The following is an 18,896-nucleotide window of genomic DNA, read 5'->3' on the forward strand; positions in this document are numbered from 1 at the left end:
CACACACACACACAATCCCACACGTACACACACACACGCAAACACACACACTCCCAGTGGAGAGGGTGTTGGTGCTCACAGCTCCCGGGGGAAAGGGGAGTGATAAATACTGGGAAGTGAGTTACTGCTCAGAGGGAGGAGGCAGTTCAGAACACAAGAGGAGAGCAGGCGATAAATTGGTCTGGAGTGGGGGTGTACTGGGCAGATCCAACCATCTAAAGAAGACAGAGGGTGTACATGCGTGTGTGAATGAGTGTGTAAGAGAGAGAGAGAGAGAGAGAGCTCTCAGACCCCAGGTCTCCAAACACATCCAGGTGCCCAACTCATATTTTCTTTTCCTCCTGTCCATCTGCACCAGGTGAGCCAAGTGGGGTAGCAGACTGAGCATCTCACACACACACACACACACACACACACACACACACACACACACACACAGACACACACACACACACTCACAACCCAAAGGGTGTTGACTGGGATGCAAGCCTAGCAGACATACACTTGCCAAAAGAACCAGGCCAGGCCCAAGCCAGCAGGCCATAACCGTGTGAGTGTGTGTGTGTGTGTGTGTGTGTGTGTGTGTGTGCCAAGCTACTTAGAGTGATGGAATGTGAGATAGGCCCACCCTTAGTGGAGCCAGGAGATAGCAGCCAAGTCCTGATTCTGGCTCAGAAGAAGAGATGGTGCAGTGTGATCCGGCTGGTGTGTGTGTGTGTGTGTGTGCGTGCGTGCGTGTGTGTGTGTGTGTCGGCAGCATCTACCTGCTCTCCTTAAGTAGATCACTCATCAGTCACACCTGGTGTCAATACAACTGCAGACTGACTCCGTCCACATCCATCCCGTCCAGGAGGGGCCGAGGTGTGTGCCGTGGTTTCTTTGAGCTCTGATTGGTTGATTTGAACTCAGAGGAAGGTGTGTCCCTCCAGGTGATTCAGTCGGTTCAATCTGGAGAGAACCTCCAATAACTGTAGAGAGACAGGACCTAGGCATCAATTCTACCCTAAAGTAATTTTGGCGGGTTAGCTGGAGGTGAATATGTAATCTCACATTAATGTCAGGACGTGAAATACATGGGGTTTGAGGAAGTCTAATTAACACCAAGGACTATTAATTCTTGTCAAACTAAACCAGAGAGACCAGCCTGCTCTCCTAAAAGTTAACTTCCCATACAACACGTCCATTACGTTGGGAGGGGAACGGATTTTATCCCAAATAATGTTTTTCTTGTTTTTAATATGCGTCACAAATCTGTGAGTGTGGACGTGGAGGAGGGGTGTCACACTCATGTTCACAGAGGGCCACACTAGCATCATGCGGCCCTCAAAGGGCTGTAACACTGTAGAGACAACTCACACGTGTTGTTAAATAACTCCCTTTGCATTTGAGTATTGTTTATCTGAGTGTAGAAATATTGTACATAAGAACATTTCTCTCATATTATAACATAAATCCATTTCATTTTAAACCATCAAAATAAAAGCACAGGATATATTTCTTCAATTTTTTAAGAAAAGGTGATCATGTGTCTTTTAAGCCGTGATAAAAATGATGTGGCGGGGCCGGATTTGGCCTTGTGTTTGACACCTGTGCCGTGCAGGACGTGGACAACCACGTCAACTGTGACTTATTTAAAGGTTCTCCTAAATAACCTCAGTAACGCTATTGGCTGGTTTCATGAAATGAGTCTCAAAGTGAAAGCAACGTGTTACACAATATGTATAACACTTTAATATTCACACAAAAGATCAATACCATTCACATATTAACGTAAGAAAAGAATATTACGTTCGTAGTTTAAGGACATAGGACACATCGTATGTAAATGGACGATATCAAACGCATCTACATGTCTCACAAACATCATCTCTAAGCAGAAAGAGAGGACCACAACGGATGAAGAGGAGAAGGAAAGTAATCTAAGGCCCAGAGAGAAAAGAGTGGATGGAGTGTAGGTGGGGGAGACAGGCGGAGGAGGGATGGAGGCAGGATGAGTGAAGCCAGCTCCAGGAGGTCTCTTTCAAAGACAGCCTCGTAAAGCACGGAGGACCTCTTCAGTGGACACACGTCTTACTCTGCCACTTCAATCAGGAAGAAGAAGAAGAAGAAGGAGAAGAAGAATTGTTATTATTTCTTTTAATTATAAAGCCGTCAGACTCACATCCAGGCCTCAGCCCGTAAAGCTCCCGCCTGCTGCGTAAACCCTGAACCTGACGGAGAGGTTCTGCTTCGTCACAGTCTGGTACTCAACTCCACCGGGTCGTCCTTCTGCCCTCTGGTTCTCAGCCTGCGTTTTAATCGATATGAATCTTTGTTCTTGTGTAACTTTCCCCCGGAGACCTTTTTTGTCGTGGAGGTCAATGTGAACGAAAGCCCCAGATTTCTGTTTTTGAGCTGCTGAGAGATCGGAGCAGACTGAACATGACGGTTCATAAAGAGCATCATCAACATCTTGACCTAAGCTCCACCTACTAGCTTTATACTGTTCCTGGCTGCACCACTAGGGGGCGATGTGTTTGTTCTTCACTGATTATGCGTCATCTTTTTACTACGTACTCCTACACCTGAATAAGTATTTCACCAGCTATTGTTCAACTTCACTTTGTAGTTGTGTTGCTGTCTTTATGTCACGAGCAGGAATGGAGTCGCGTTGCTGGATCTTCACGACAAATTTCCCCTTGGGGATTAATAAAGTATATATCTATCTATCTATCTATCTATCTTCAGGAAGAAAAGTGACTTTTCAAGACGTCATAGGAACCGCTGCCTGTGTGTCCCCTGACAGTACAATACGACCCAAAGCTCCTCCGGCGTGTGTGTTCCCTTCTCCTCGTCACATGAGAGGAAACACAGCTTTTATACCGTCTTAGAACCCCCTGATTGTTTCATGAAGTTATGGACGGAGTCGTATATGGAGTCTTAGTGATGGTGGGAAACACCTCCACATGGAGGAAGAGGCAGTGGAGGAGATGTCGAGGCGTTAGGCCCGATGCCTTCTGGTGGATACACAGACTCAGAGTGATTACACTCACACACACATACACACACACACCCCTCGCACACACACACACATACACACACATACCCACAGACACACACACACATACCCACAGACACACACACACACACAGAGATGAGCGGGTGGAGCGTGACACTGTGGACACCTCTGTCGTAGTGACTGTGTGAGATGTGAATACTGCATCATGTGTGTTCCATGTCGTCTGATTGGCTGCCCGTGACATGTGACCTGTGTTGCTTTGCAGAAACCAAGCAGCCAGGAAGTGGTCTGTGCAAACCAGGAACCATTGCTCTGTTCGGCAACGTGGTGTACAGCGGGCTGCTCAACGAGCACTTCTGGCACCTCGGGGTTCCCCTCGTCACCAGACTGGTCAGTTCCTCTTCCTCTTCCGCTTCCTCTCCAGATCCTATAACTTCCTGTGCTTTGTTGTGTTGCTGCTGGCTCTGTTACAGTGTTTCACACACACACACACACACACACACACACACACACATACACACACACATACCCACGGAGACTCACACACAAACACACACACAGAGAATCAAACTCTCACACACACAGACTCACCCCCTCATAAACACACACACACAGACACACACACGTACACAAGCAGACTCACCCCCTCACACACACACACACACACACACACACAGACTCAACCCCTCATACAAACAGACTCTCACACGCACACACACACAAACATAGACTCACACTCACACACACCCAGGCTCACGCAGACTCAACCCCACACACACACACTCACACACACAGACTCACACAGACTCACACAGACTCACACTCACACACAAACACTCTCACACACAGACTCACACTCACATAAACACACACACACACTCTCACACTAGCTCCATGCCGTGTTGTGTAATCTGTGGTGCTACTGAATCTACGTCATGATTTCATGTCAATCCACGCTGGCTTGTTTTGAGTTCTAGAAACAGGAACGAGCGCGAAGTTCTTTATCTGAGCCGTGAAGAGCCGTCAGCCCATTGGTCACATGGCCCCTCAGTCACACGTCCACTGAGCACGCTCCATGTGCTCTCCTTGGTGAGCCTGGGATGGAGACGGGACACAAGATGTGTTTACTGAGCTGAGTGGAGCCGTAGGTTGTGTAGGTTGTGTCGTACTCGCCAGTACTTATCAGTACGTGTCCGTGCTCGTCAGTACTGCCGTTGGCTGTGGTGTGGTGGTCTCCAGGGTCGTCCCGGAGAGGGCTGGGCCTCCACAGTGAGGGCTGTGTGTCTGCTGCGCCGGGCCGGGCCGTGCATAATGGATTGGGTTCTAGCATTAACACAAACTAATGCAATATTAGTGGTATTTCAATTAACTTTGCATTAGGCTGTAATCTCTTCTCTGTCACTGGCTGATTGCGCGGCTCTGTTTTATTGAACTGCTGATAAATGTTGTATTTGATAGGTATCGATGTTGTCTCCCCGTCAGGATATGTGCTGGCTCAGTTTCATCACACACAAACACACACACACACACACAGATGTGTGCGCTCGCCTCGGATGAAATACAGCTGATGTTCACGGGGAAATAATTGTTGTATTTGCTTTTCTTTCTCATTTAAAAAAAACTATCAATTCAGATATTTTATTAGTTGGACGGTCAAGTCTTAAAAAAACAGGATTTTACGAGAAATGTTCAATATGTGTTATTAAAATTGAGAATATTTAAGTGTACCTACACATCAGCTTATATACAGCTACATGTTCAGTGTTGTATCTACTTTGACACACACACTTACACACGCACAGACTCACACTCACACACACACACACAGAGACTTACTCACCCACACACAGACTCACGCTCACATACACACTCTCAAACTCACATACACACACACAGTGTGTGTCACTGTCTCTAACAAAGATGCTTAAGGTTAATAAACCGAAACCATGAAATCCATTTTTTGTATCAATGAAAATGTTATTTAACTATTAATGACTCAACTACTAACTAATGAACATGAAGTAAAGTACTTAATGCAGTGATGAATGAATGTAATTCTGAATAATCCATGAATACAGTGGTCGGTATCTAATGAATGGATGAGCCCCCCCCCCCCCCGAACTGATCTGACATGACGGATCACCTCCTGGAGGTATTGAGTTATAGTTTCTTCACCAGCCACGTGTCTCTGAGAGAAGCACTTCCCTCGCAGGAGGAGGAGTCAACATGACCACAAACAAAGACACATCCACGAGAACAAAGCACAATGTGTGTATGAAGGATGGTGAATCTCCTCTGAAGGTGATTACTTACACAGAACGGGTCTGGAAAGGAAACAGCACCTCCTTCTCTGGGCGTAAATACCTTGTTAATACGTTATGTTCCAAAACCTTTGGGAGCGGAATGACTCGAGAAGAAAAATTATAATAAAAACGGTTTCATCAAAAGTATTACCAATAATTGGTAATATAGTAAATTATTAAACAGTAATGACACATAGATATTCTTTAACAAGCAGTGTGAAGTCATAGCAAATCATTAAATCCCACTTTACACACAGCTATTACACACAGCTTAGCCAGCAATGGAACATTGGGAAAACCAATTGTAGATTGGCAAAGCGTCCCTCTTTGTAGATGATGTGGTTCTGTTGGCTCCGTGAGACCGGGACCTTCAGCAGTACAGGGTCGGCCCAGAACACGCCGGGCAGATTATATATCTGGCCCGACCCCTCGCTGGGCCCTCAAAGAGCTGGACAACATCTGGAATACTGAGCCTGTTTGCCTGGGACTGGGCACGGGGTAAGAGGAAGACAATGGAAGGACGGATGGAAAGATGTGTTCTGGTCCGATGAGTCTCGATTCAGATGGTAGGGTCCGAATTTAGCATGAAACCATGAGAGCATGGAACCATCCCGATGGTATCAGCGGTTCAGGATCCTGGTGGAGGTGGTGGATGGTTGTGGGGCAGATTTCTAGAGCCCCGCAGTCCAGATGGAGCATCTTCTATGACGCAGGCTACCTTGGGTGTTGTTGTCTCTTCACCTCCACCACAGTGAACCCATCTTCTAGCGGCAGAATCGGGCAGAATAACCACGTCACACAGATCAGATCAAGGTAAACTGGTGTCCTGCCCTGACAACGAGTTCACTGTACCTCCACAACCTTTGGCATGTGGGCCAATAAGCTTGACTGGTACTAAGGGACCTAAAGTAAGCCAAGAGAATATAATAAATGAGTACGCTGGATCCATGTGTCCATGTTGTTGATGCCAAATTCAAATGTTGCAGCAGAATCCAAGACTCATTAGACCAGAAGTTTTCTATCCTCCTCTGACTTCTGCCTTCAACGCGGCATTCTCACCAAGAGAAAACCCTTAATTGGATATTATCTCTGTCAACTCCATAAAGAGGGTCCTGAGTGAAAATTGCAGTATTAAACCAGCCCATCAGGCACCAACCACCATGCCTCATTCACAGGTCCTTACATCACCTTCACCAATCGGATGCTTTGTTTAAACTTCTTCAGTCTTAACTATCTCTAAATGCTGAAATGCACAGCGTTGCTGCCACGATTGGCGGGTGAGATACTTTATTTAAGGGGTGCACGGTGGTGTAGTGGCTAGGACGGTCGAAGCCGTGGCCCTCTCGCTGCGTGAGAGGGCCACGGCTTCGGCTTCCGGGCTGGGCGGTGCTTCTGTGTGGAGGCAGCATGTTCTCCATGTGGCAGCGTGGGTTCAAGGGGTGTTTGTAAGATTCAAAGAAAGAGGGGGCTAAGCCCCAAGGGGGGAGTTATGACTGGTTATGTTTCCACGTGTCAAATTTTTTTTTTGGAGCGGGGAGGGGTATTTATTGTTAGAGACGTAATTTTAGGGTCATAGTGATATTTTATGCTCATTTGGACTCTATCAGTGAGATAGAGATGAACTAGTTCAGTGTTAAATATACCATTCAATTGAGAAACATATTATAATAATATAATATTAATGCAAAGAATAGAGAGATGTCGATATTATTTGTTGTATTTCAAATCTCGCTCAATGGAGACATGTTAACAATCGTTAACAACTACCGACGTTTTGTAACTACCTGGACATACACGTCACTCATGGGCTGAACTCAATTTTAAAGCCAATAATGCCAAATTATTTGGGGGGGCTGAAGAACATTTTAGGGGGACTTGAACCCCCCTACAATAGGCTTCACGACGCCCCTGGTGGGTTCCCTCCGGGTTCTCCGGCTTCCTCCCACAGTCCAAAGACATGCCGGTTAATTGAGCTCTAAATGTCCCGTAGGTGTGAGTGTGAATGGTTGTCTGTCTCTATATGAGCCCTGAGATGGACTGTGACCTGTCCAGGTGACTCGGCCTTCGCCCAATGTCAGCTGGGATCGGCTCCAGCGCCCCGCGACCCTAAAGAAGGATCAGCGGTTTATATAATGGATATATTTATAGATAAAAGTAAGAGAGTTTTAGATGTGCTAATGACCGGGCGTGGTAAGAATGTTGGTGACGGCATACTCGTTAACATTATCCCAATGGTCACAACTGTGACTGTACATAAAACACCCTTTCTCACACACTTTTCCATGAAAAAGTGAACAACTAATGATGAAGAGTCAAAATTGGGGATTTACATGGTTGATTTCCGTATAAATCTTCTTCAGATCCATAAAGAGAGGAGCAGGTTCAGAAGACCCTTGCTCTCTCAGGGGCTTTCATACCTGCATGTTTCATTAGTGAGAACTTAATAATACATTCTTCATTTTGTTTCTGTTCTTTGGTGTAGCAAAGCACTCGCAGATAAATAACTGGATATAAGCATTATTAGTACGGACTATTATTCGACTGCACATCTTATGAATAATGAGGACCAAGTTAAGACCAGATATGATTCAGGATTAATTACGGTGGGCTCTCTGTCACACACTTTTTAATGGACTTAATTAACTGACCAAGTACACACAGTCGGATACAAGCGCAGCAGTTTTCACAACACTTGACCTATTAATCAAGGAAAACACCGGCGCTGATGTGCTTACGCGTTACCACGGTTACCAAACGTCCTCATGGAGAAGTGTGCGCCATCAGCTCCTGTGTTTATTTTTTTTAAATCATCCTAAAATGCCAGATCAACGGTCATAAAGTCCCGTGAATGCTTTAGTTTAGTTTCACACTGCAGACGCACCTCCAGGCCACCAGGGGCAGTTGCTTAGCACCAGGTTTGATTGACAGCTTCCACACCAGCTGAAACTAATGGACCCAACCAAAGTACCGCCCCCTCCTCTGTGAATAAATGTAATGATTTCAATATTGTTATCGTGTAATATTAATAATAATAATAATAATAACAATGCTACTTACAACAATAATACTAAACGTACAAATTACTTTATTTAAAAACAGTAGGTTTCTCTCTTTTCATATTTTAACATGCAAATACCACATTTTAAAGAAAGAAAATGCCTACAATATACACTGAATGTCAATGTGTTTGTTGTAGAACTATTATTATTGAAAAAACAATCACTATTATATGCTTAAACCCTTGGCTGAGACATCAGATAATAAAACATCAACGTTGACCATGGAGCGGACACCTGGCTCAGTTTTGGTTCAATTTTAATCCATTAAACATGTGGCAACTCAGATACAGACAGTACATCAATGTCATAATAATAATAATATTATTGTGCGTGTGTAAGAGTGTGTGCGTATGAGAGTGTGTGTATGTGTGTGTGAGTATGTGTGTGTCTCTGCCTGTGTGTGTGTGTACGTATGTGAGTGTCTATGTGTTTCTGTCAGTGGGTGTGTGTGTGTGTGTGTGTGAAACGATGTATTAGTTTGCATGCATATCAGTGGAAGTTGAAAGGTAAATCATGTTTTATTAACAATTCCCAAATTATTTCCCAGATTTTTCCGGATACCTGCTCTTTTTGTTTGATGAGAAGTAAACACACCTGTAAATAACCCGATGAAGGGTTTATTGTTTTGAGTTGTTTGACTGTTTAGCATTTTCCTTATTGATTTTGATGTATGTATGCCTTTTATATTGTATTGTTTGAATAAATATAGACGTTTTATACTACTTCCGCTTAACAGATAAATAGGACTTTTATTTTGAAAGGTTAAAAGGAAGCGCACTATTTTTTTAGGTTAAAATGCAAACTTTATGGTATAGATTACGGACAGATGCGCATTTTATAACAAGTTTAATAGTTGATTTGACCCGTATGGGACTAACTCTGTTAAGGTGGTGATAGTGTACGAGTTTTAATTAATGTATTGTCACCTAAAAAAAGAAAATAAAGGAGAGTCACCAGCAGTCTTCACGCCAATTCATATGATCCGTTACAACACTTTTTGCTGTCATAATACGCAGGCGAAACAACATATAACATAATAATAAATAAGACTAGAGGACACTTTTTACAATTCATAACAGCATTGTAGAAAAGAGAGATAACAAACGGCAAAGATACGTTGATCAGAGACGTATTTGTAATTATAATACTTCAAATACAAATGTAATTTGGAGAGAAATACGTTTCAGTCAAACGTAACTGCAAATTGTATTTTAGGTCTGGGGGAACGTAATTTTTGTGATACAGGGTTGGTGAGAGAGGGCTGCTGACAGCACTGAAACCCAGACGCACCAGACTGAGGGGGCTCATCCAGGAGAGTTTAAGTGTGTGTGTGTGTGTGTGTGTGTGCTGCATTCAAAAATCACAGTGAGCCATCCCAGCCCGTAGTTTGTAATTATAACCTCTCTGCATTCTACTGGATTGCTATTGTCAGTTGGGAATGACATCATCAGTGTGAGAAGAATGAGGTGAGGTCAGGGGTCGGGTCGAGCAGCTGCCCCCTGTTCTTAGCTGTTGTTGTCATACAGTTTTAAGGATTTAAAAAAAAAAGTCATACAGTTTTGGTATTTATTGTTATTAATGTATATGAATTGACATTAAAAAAAGATGTTTGGAACCCAGTTCTCACAGCAGCTATCCTCCGAGGTGACAAGACAAAACTCACATATTCATATTGACAAAGCAACACACACACACAACACAAGGGCTTCATTATCCTGCATCCTGTTTTTGTTTTGCACAAATTTATGGTCGGAAAGATTTTCATGCAAAATTCAAACTTCAGGTGACAAATCAAAATCTGATGGAACATAATGCAGCAAGGCTCTAAGGCATTCTGTATTGCTTTCAAATATTAATCCTACTGTGGATCAAGTTTTCTCATTTGATGTTGTATCCCCTGAGTCAGCACACATGACGTAGGCAAGAAATATTTTTTGTGAAATGATGAGAAAAATGTTTTAATTTAATGGAAATAAAGTTTAAAAAATGTGCCTGTCATAGCTTTGCATATTTGAATATAATATAATATAATTATTTTTAATGTTATGATGAATGCCTTGTTAGCAGATACCACACACACACACAGACAGTACTATACGTTTTTAGGCACACAGTAGTCATGTGAGTTGTTAGGCAATAAGACTCTTGGTAGTAATGTGAGTCGTTAGGCACTAAGACTCTTTTTCTTAATGTGAGTCGTTAGGCACTAACACTCTTGGTATTAACGTAAGTCGTTAGGCACTAACACTCTTGGTAGTGATGTGAGTCGTTAGACACTTTCTAGTCAAGTGAGTTGTTAGGCAGTTGGTAGACACGTTAGTTGGTAGTCACGTTAGTTGCTCGTCACGTTATTTGGTAGTCACAATATTTGGTAGTCACGTTAGTTGCTCGTCACGTTAGTTGCTCGTCACGTTAGCTGGTAGTCATGTTAGTTAGTAGTCACGTTAGTTTGTAGTTACGTTAGTAGGTAGTCACGTTAGTTGCGAGTCACGTTAGCTGGTAGTCATGTTAGTAACTCATCACATTAGTTTGTAGTCACGTTAGTTTGTAGTCACGTTAGTAGGTAGTCACGTTAGTTGCTCGTCACGTTTGTTGCTCGTCACGTTAGTTGGTAATCACGTTAGTTGGTAGTCATGTTAGTTGCTCGTCACGTTAGTTGTGAGTTACATTAGCTGGTAGTCACGTTAGTTGCTCGTCACGTTAGTTGCTAGTCACGTTAGTTGCTAGTCACGTTAGTTGCTCGTCACGTTAGTTGGTAGTCACGTTAGTTGCTAGTCACGTTAGCTGGTAGTCACCTTAGTTGCTTGTCACGTTAGTTTGTTGTCACATTAGTTGGTAGTCACGTTAGTTGGTAGTCATGTTAGTTCCTCGCCACGTTAGTTGCTTGTCACGTTAGTTGCTAGTCACATTAGTTGCTAGTCACGTTAGCTGGTCGTCACATTAGTTGGTAGTCACGTCAGTTGGTAGTCACGTTAGTTGCTCATCACGTTAGTTGCTAGTTACTTTAGTTGCTAGCCACGTTAGCTGGTAGTCAAGTCACTTGATAGTTACACGAGTCATCAGGCACTCACTAGTCATGTGGGTCGTAAGGCACTAGTCAAGTGAGAGATAAGGCACTCACTAGCCATGTGCATGTATAGGCGCTGGTAGTATTGTGAGTTGTTAAGTCCAAAGACTGTTGATTCTAATGTGAGTCATTAGGCACTAAGACTCTTGATCTTAATATGAGTCGTTGCGAGTGAAGTGAGTCGTTTAGCACTCACTAGTGACATGAGTCCTTTGGGTTCTCACGAGAGTCTTTATGTACTCACTATTGATGTGTCATTAATTCAATTCAATTCAGTTTATTTGTATAGCCCAATTTCACAAATTACAAATTTGTCTCGGAGTGCTTTACAATCTGTACACATAGACATCCCTGCCCCAAAACCTCACATCGGACCAGGAAAAACTCCCAAATAACCCTTCAGGGGGAAAAAAAGGGAAGAAACCTTCAGGAGAGCAACAGAGGAGGATCCCTCTCCAGGATGGACAGATGCAATAGATGTAATGTGTACAGAAGGACAGATTTAGAGTTAAAATACATTCAATGAATATGACAGAGTGTATGAATAGTTCATAGTAGGCATATTCCACGATGGAGACCTCCACGATCCATCAGGCAGATGGCGGTGGGGAGGAGGAGTGGGCGGAGTCTCAACAGTGGGCGGAGTCTCAACAGGACAGTGGCGTCGTCAGGAGCAGGAACTCCACGACCCAGACCTCGATGATCCATCAGGCAGATAGGATCTATGCCGTCTCATAGGGTCCGATGACCCCATGAGACGTGAAGTCAAAAGGACTCCGGGGAGAAAGCAGAGTAAGTAATTAGCATTTGATAGATAGATAGATAGATACTTTATTAATCCCCAAGGGGAAATTTGTCGTAACAGTAGCAGCACCAATAAACTAAACACACGAGAATAAAAAATAATATAAAAAACAGGGATGAAAGATATAGATGTATACAAGAAGTATACAAAGTAAAATATAAAATATATATGTATATATACAACATATATGCATACACAATACTAATGACTGCAGTGTAAAATTAAATTAAATAAAAAAATATTAAATATAGACAGTGTGCAAAATGCAAAGTGTGTGTATGTGTGTAGTGTAAATGAAAATGAAATGTGTGTGTATGTGTGTAGTGTAAATAAATGAAATGTGTGAAGTGCAGATCAACATAGTGTAAATATGAAGTTATTATTACAGTTATTGCACTAGGATCTGGCAAGAGGTGATCTGTTATAGAGCCTCATAGCCGTCGGCAGGAATGTTCTCCTGTATCTGTCCTTGTGGCAGCGGAGCGTGAGGAGACGTCTGGAGAAAGTACTCCTCTGTCCCTGTAGGAGGTGGTGGAGAGGGTGGTCCGTGTTGTCCAATATGGACACAAGTTTCTTCAACGTCCTCCTCTCCACCACCTGTTCCAGGAGCTCCAGCTTGCAGCCGATGATGGAGCCAGCCTTCCTAACCAGTTTGTTAAGACGGCTGGTGTCACCGGCTCCGATGCTGCTCCCCCAGCAGACAATGGCAAAGTGCAGTACACTGGCCACAACCGACTGGTAGAATAACTCCAGCATCTTGCTGCACACGTTGAAGGATCGAAGCTTTCTCAGGAAAAAGAGTCGACTCATCCCTTCTTGTACACAGCGTTGATGTTGGCCTTCCAGTTCAGTCGGCTGTCGATGGAGACGCCCAGGTACTTGTACTCCTCCACCATGTCCACGTCCACTCCCAGGACACTCAGAGGTGTAGGAGCTGTCGCCTTCCTCCTGAAGTCCACCACCATCTCTCTGGTCTTGGCCACGTTCAGCCGCAGGTGATTCTCATCGCACCACTTTACAAAGTCACTCACCACTGCCCTGTACTCCTCCTCCCGTCCATCCCTAATACACCCGACCACTGCAGAGTCATCAGAGTACTTCTGCAGATGGCATGACTCCGTGTTGTACTGGAAGTGACTGGTGTACAGGGTGAAGAGGAAGGGAGACAGAACAGTTCCCTGTGGGGCTCCAACATCACTGACCACCGTTCCAGACAGCACACGGCCCATTCTGACAAACTGTGGCCTGTGAGGTAGTCAGTGATCCAGGAGATGGTGGACGCGTCGACACCGACCACCCGCAGCTTCTCACTCAGTAGCAGTGGTTGGATGGTGTTAAATGCACTGGAGAAGTCAAAGAAAGTGACTCTCACAGAGACACCGGTTCCATCCAGGTGCGACTGAGCTCGTTGCAGCAGGTAGATGATGGCGTCGTCCACTCCCACATGAGGCTGGTAAGCAAATTGCAGAGGGTCCAGCGATGATTTCACCTGCGGCCGGAGGTGGGCCAAGACCAGCCTCTCCAGCACCTTCATCACATGGGAGGTGAGGGCGACCGGTCGGTCGTCGTTGAGGCCAGATGGTGTTGACTTCTTTGGGACAGGGACCAGGCACGACGTCTTCCACAGCACCGGGACCTCCCCCAGCCTCAGGCTGAGGTTGAAGAGGCGCTGCAGGACACCAGACAGCTGGGTGGCGCAGGTCTTTAGGACCCTGGGGCTGATGCCATCAGGACCTTCCGCCCTGCGCTGGTGTAGTTTCTCCAGCTGTCTTCTCACCTGGTCAGTAGTCACAGAGAGAGGGGGGAGGGTGGAGGAGCCCATTGATGTTGAGGGCTCGGTGAATGTGCAGCTCAACAGCTCAAATTAGTTCCGGAAGCAACAACCATGCTCTCGTCCTAAGTATTTCTGTAGTATTGTTTCCGCGTCAGTAGTTATGCACTCACTAGTCACGTGAGTTGTTGAAGCACTGGCATGAGAGTTGATTGGCACTGTGTGTAAATGTGAGTCGTTAGGCACTCGCTTGTCATTTGAGTCTCTGCCCCTTGGTGGACACACGAGTCATTAGGGCGCACACCTACCTCCTTGTTTACTTGTTATTCACTGGAGTTCTTGGGGAAAAAGCACGGTTGATATTTCCTTTACTAACTCTGTAGCATTTTTAAACTTTTAAAAAGCTCCGTTGGGAGTAGGAAGGCGTTGACTAGACACACCGACACCATGGTGAACATGAAGTTGACCGTGAAGTGTTCAGTACAGAATTACTTTCTCCCAGCATGGACCGGCCTGTTCCTAGGCAAAGAGACACAGCTCTCCAACAAGGCACTCTTGATGAAATGTTTATATCTTAATACTTTATTAATCATTCACTAATATTTAATAAATGAGTTATAGGCCATCCCTTTGGGGGCGAAGCAACGGGTCTCTCCCTTGAAGTTTGCTCACGGTGAGTATGACGGGATGTCCGCGGTTCATCCACTGACCTGATGTTGCTCCCCTCCTCCTAGACCCTGAGAACACCCCGCCCACCACCAGCCTGTCGTCTTCCTTGCATTAGCTCACTCACATGCAGAGTTTGGACTAACTTATTCATGACCCAGACCTGAAATAGCATGACGCCCAGATTTGATAGGAAAATGTTTTCTTTTGAATGGTAGTTGCTAGGCGGAGAAAAGCGAGAGGAGGCAGCCAGTCTGTGAGCCCGTGGTCGCCTCGAAAGGAGGAGGGGAGCGGAGTGAAAGCTGAGGTTGCACACCAGGCATGCATACATGTATGTAAATGGCCTCATTTCAAGCAAGTCTTAAAAACCAATTTCAGCACAAATGGCTTCAGATGAATTGGTATTCATAATCTATTTTAACTATAAATTAGCTCATTATATTTTACATTGGTAAATGTCAAACTTGAGATGTTTGCCATGCGTTGCGCCGCTTCCCATCATGAAGAGGGTTTATGATGCTCCGGTCCAATCAGGACCCAGCGTAGACAGCCTGGCATGTACAGTGTTTGTTTAGAATAATTACATCACTGTAATGAAATCATGTTTTATTGTTGATGAAATGGTACACATAACATAACCTTATAGGAACTGGATTTAACTAAGATATTCAAAATAAAGTCACCACACTGAAACCTTTTGATGCAGTTTCACTATGGGATGTATTCCCCCAATGCAGATCTTCAACATAAGTTATTCTACATTTGAAGTAGAAGAGTAAAAAAAAAAAAAAAGAAGCTAATGTGCATAAGCCATCTCTCTAAATCAGCCTCGCAGACTTCAGAACCCATCCTCCTCCTCCTCCTTCTCCCCCCCCCCCCCCCCCCATGTGCTGAATACGTATTCTGACTCTCCACGCCGTCCTCCAACTGGTGGGATGAGACGCGCTAATCACGCTACGCATTGACTTGTATTTACTTTCCCCGATGTTTAAAGATTATGTTAATTTCTGCAAATATGGCCTATAAGTTGCACGGTTAATATTGATTTTTCTTTTTCTGCCTCGTGTTGTTTCTCTCAAATTGCTCCGAGGCCCGCTACCGGCGCAGCCCGCTGACTGGGAACCCCTCCTCCAGTGAAGGTCGACGGTGTGTGTGTGTGTGTCACCAGGTCAGCAGCGTGGCTCATTGATGTGTTTTCTTCAGTTTCTTGGACATGGATGGAGCTCCGCGGCTCGGAGGGAGTCGGGGGAGCTCGCTCGGCTCTGCTCGTGAGATTCGCTGACACAACATTCATTTCAACATGTTAGCACTCGGCTATGATTTCTTTATTTATTCGTTCATCAATACAGGAACGTGTCTTTTATCCCAGCAGCCAACTCCATCTGGACCGCTTCATGTTGGCTAGCCGGCTGAGAGAGATGCGATGGGTCTGATTTCCTTTTGCATTTGAAAGCTGCTCGTTCTTATGATTTTAGTCTGAGTTCAAGTTGATTCAATTAGCTGTCAGCCGTCCGTATTGATGATGTCCTAACGAGGTGGATCGTCTTCTGGACTTCTCCAAACTGAAAACAGTCTTGCACTGTAGTGGCAGCGTGATGCCGATGCAGTGTGAGGCAGCCCAGTAGCTCCAGTGTTCCCAGTGCGTGCTGTGCAGCATACCAAGCAGTGAAGGGGTTAACCTGGCAACTTGCCTCAGCAGTGTATCGACTGTACTGATGCTGGTGTGTGTGTCTGTGTGTGTGTGTGTGTGTGTGTGTAAGGGGCGGGAGGGTGAATGTGCTGAGGCAGGCTACAACATCCAACCCTCACCCATCTCTCTCTCTCTCTCTGCCTGTCTGTCTGTCACCCAGCCACATTACAAACACACCCATCAAGTGCATGCAGGCACACACACACACACACACATCCACACACACACACACACAGAGTATGCAGGGTGTATGATGATGCAGATGCTAAGTCAGATTGTGTAAAACATATTGGTGGTCAGTGTGTGTGTGTGTGTGTGTAAGTGTGTAGGTGTGTGTGTGTGCGTGTGACATATAAATGAGCTCATTTTACAGAGTGAGCAAAATACACTTGCTTGCATGTCACACACACACACACACACACACACACACACACATATGTGTGCACAGCTTGAGCATGGCAGCCTACACTATTCCAGCTACTATGGGCCAGACCAGCTCGGCCAATACACATCCCTACACACACACACACACACACACACACACACACGTCCATACACATTAACACCAGCACACAGCACCCCTCCCTCCCTTTGCAGAGAGGGGAAAAACGGAGGGAACAAAAGAACAACCAGAAGAGATGCAGCAGCAGCAGTTCAGATGTTTTTATCCCCCCCCCCCCCCTTCTTAGGTTACACAAGTGCCCCCGAATTGTATTTTGTTCTGATGGCTCTCTTGTCTCTTACCCCCCACGCGCACCACCATCACCACTGAGCCGCCAGATCTCCTCCTCCTCCTCTTCCTCCTCCTCCTCCCCGCCGCCGCTCCCAGTGCAACTTAATGAAACCGGCTGGTAGCGTTGGCTCTTTACCATAAGCAACAACAAGCTGCTCCCTCTTCCTCTCAGCACTCTGCATCTCTTCTCCTCCCTCCCTCCCTCTCTCTCTCTCTCTCTCTCTCTCTCTCCCTCCTCTCTCCTCGTGCCGCCTCGCTCCCGGCTTCCTCCGTCGGCTCAACCACAAACTTCTACTCCGCCTGCCCCCGTCCTCCACCACCCAGTGTGTGTCTGCTACGCCGGCATCCCTCCACCGGCTCCCCTCCCTCCCTCTCCTCCCTCTCTTACTCCCTCCCCCCTCACTCCTTCCCCTCTGCACTTGTTTCACCGGTTGAAAGCCTCTGTGCTATACCTTGTGGTGATCTCTCCTCCCCCCCAGCCCAGTCCCTCCAGCGCTCTTCACACAGGAGCGCTGTAGAAGAAAGTCCATCTCAGACTCGCCTCCCCCTCCAGAACAGAGCGGTGCTGGACCGGTGCTGTCCAACGGATCGAGAGAGGGAGCCGAGCTGAAGGCGAGCAAGAGGAGGCGGGCGGTCGGTGTGTGTCAGGGAAACCGAGAGCAGGATAGTTTACAGCGAGCAAAGCCAAAGAGAGGAGGCGAGAAGGGCTGAGCGGCGAGGAAAAGGCTGGTGGAAGTTGGAGAAGAGGAGGAAGAAGAAGCAGGAAAAGAAGGAAAAGTCAATAAGCGAGGGGAGGTACGGCACTTCCTCTCCTTGCTGCTTCTCTTCTTCACTCCTTTGGCGAAGAAGAAGAAGAGTTCTCTGAGAGGAGGAGAAGCAGCGTGAGAGCCTCAGTGGTGACTCTCAGGGACCAAGTCACGCTTCAGAGGAGTCGGACGGAGAGGAGGACCGACTGTCTTAAGGGGGGTGGGGGGTGGGGGGCGAAGGGACACATAAAGAGAGAGACCCGGCTACAAGAAACGCAAACACAGCGGCTATTAGCACCGAGCGGCGCCGGCAGGAAGTCAACGTGACTGAAGAAGAAGAAGCAGAAGAAGAAGAAGAAGAAGAAGAAGGGCGCTGCAGACGTACCGAGACAGAAACCCGCCGCCAGGAGAAAGAGGACGAGCGCCGGCCTCTCCGGTGTCCCTCCACGTCCCCGTCTTCCAGCCCCTGGTGTCCCGCCCCCCCTCAGCCGAGATGATGATGTATTTCTGGGTGAGTACCGAGGGCCGGGGCTCCTGAACCCGGCGTGTGATCACACGGAGGCTTTTCCTTGATCCCCGTCATGCTTTATTTATTGCTTCATGGTCTCGTGGCAGAGACGTGCGTTGAGGTTTGTGTCTCTTTGATCGCTCACGGCGGGGGAGAGAGAGAGAGCGAGTAAAGTGACAAGGCATAAAGGTTCATATAATTTCCCTTCTCGCTCGGCCCTTTTGCTAATGAGCCGGCGTTTTTTATTTTTGTATTGGCATTGATGAAGTACGGCTCCCTCTCGGCTGCTGGTGTAAGCAGGAGCAGCGCGGCGGCGTGTTTTACGAGGCTGACCTTATGGATTTTACTTACCGCTCCGCGCTGCACTTATCCTCCGTAATGGAGGTCGTGTGTTGAGTTGAAACGGGATGTTTCTGGATGAATCGTACGATGCACCCAGAGACAGGAAGGGAACACTTTATGACTTCTTCATCATTTCTTTCCAAATGTTATTTCAGCCAGCCAACAGGTTCGGGAGGTGTTTGTTTGAATTGGATTGATTGGGAGAGGG

General features: G+C 46.0%; 1 protein-coding gene across 1 annotated transcript in view; it reads left to right on the plus strand.

Annotated features, from left to right (window-relative positions):
* Positions 1 to 3,323: 3,323 nt before the first annotated feature.
* LOC130203340 (RNA binding protein fox-1 homolog 3-like) overlaps positions 3,324 to 18,896 on the plus strand; it is a 178,728-nt gene continuing 163,155 nt past the window's right edge. Inside the window, exon 1 of the mRNA XM_056429426.1 lies at positions 3,324 to 3,388. The gene's annotated coding sequence lies outside the window, so the exon portion shown is untranslated. The remainder of the gene's footprint in view (positions 3,389 to 18,896) is intronic.

Source organism: Pseudoliparis swirei, chromosome 13 (assembly GCF_029220125.1).
Source record: "Pseudoliparis swirei isolate HS2019 ecotype Mariana Trench chromosome 13, NWPU_hadal_v1, whole genome shotgun sequence".
NCBI lineage: Eukaryota > Metazoa > Chordata > Actinopteri > Perciformes > Liparidae > Pseudoliparis > Pseudoliparis swirei.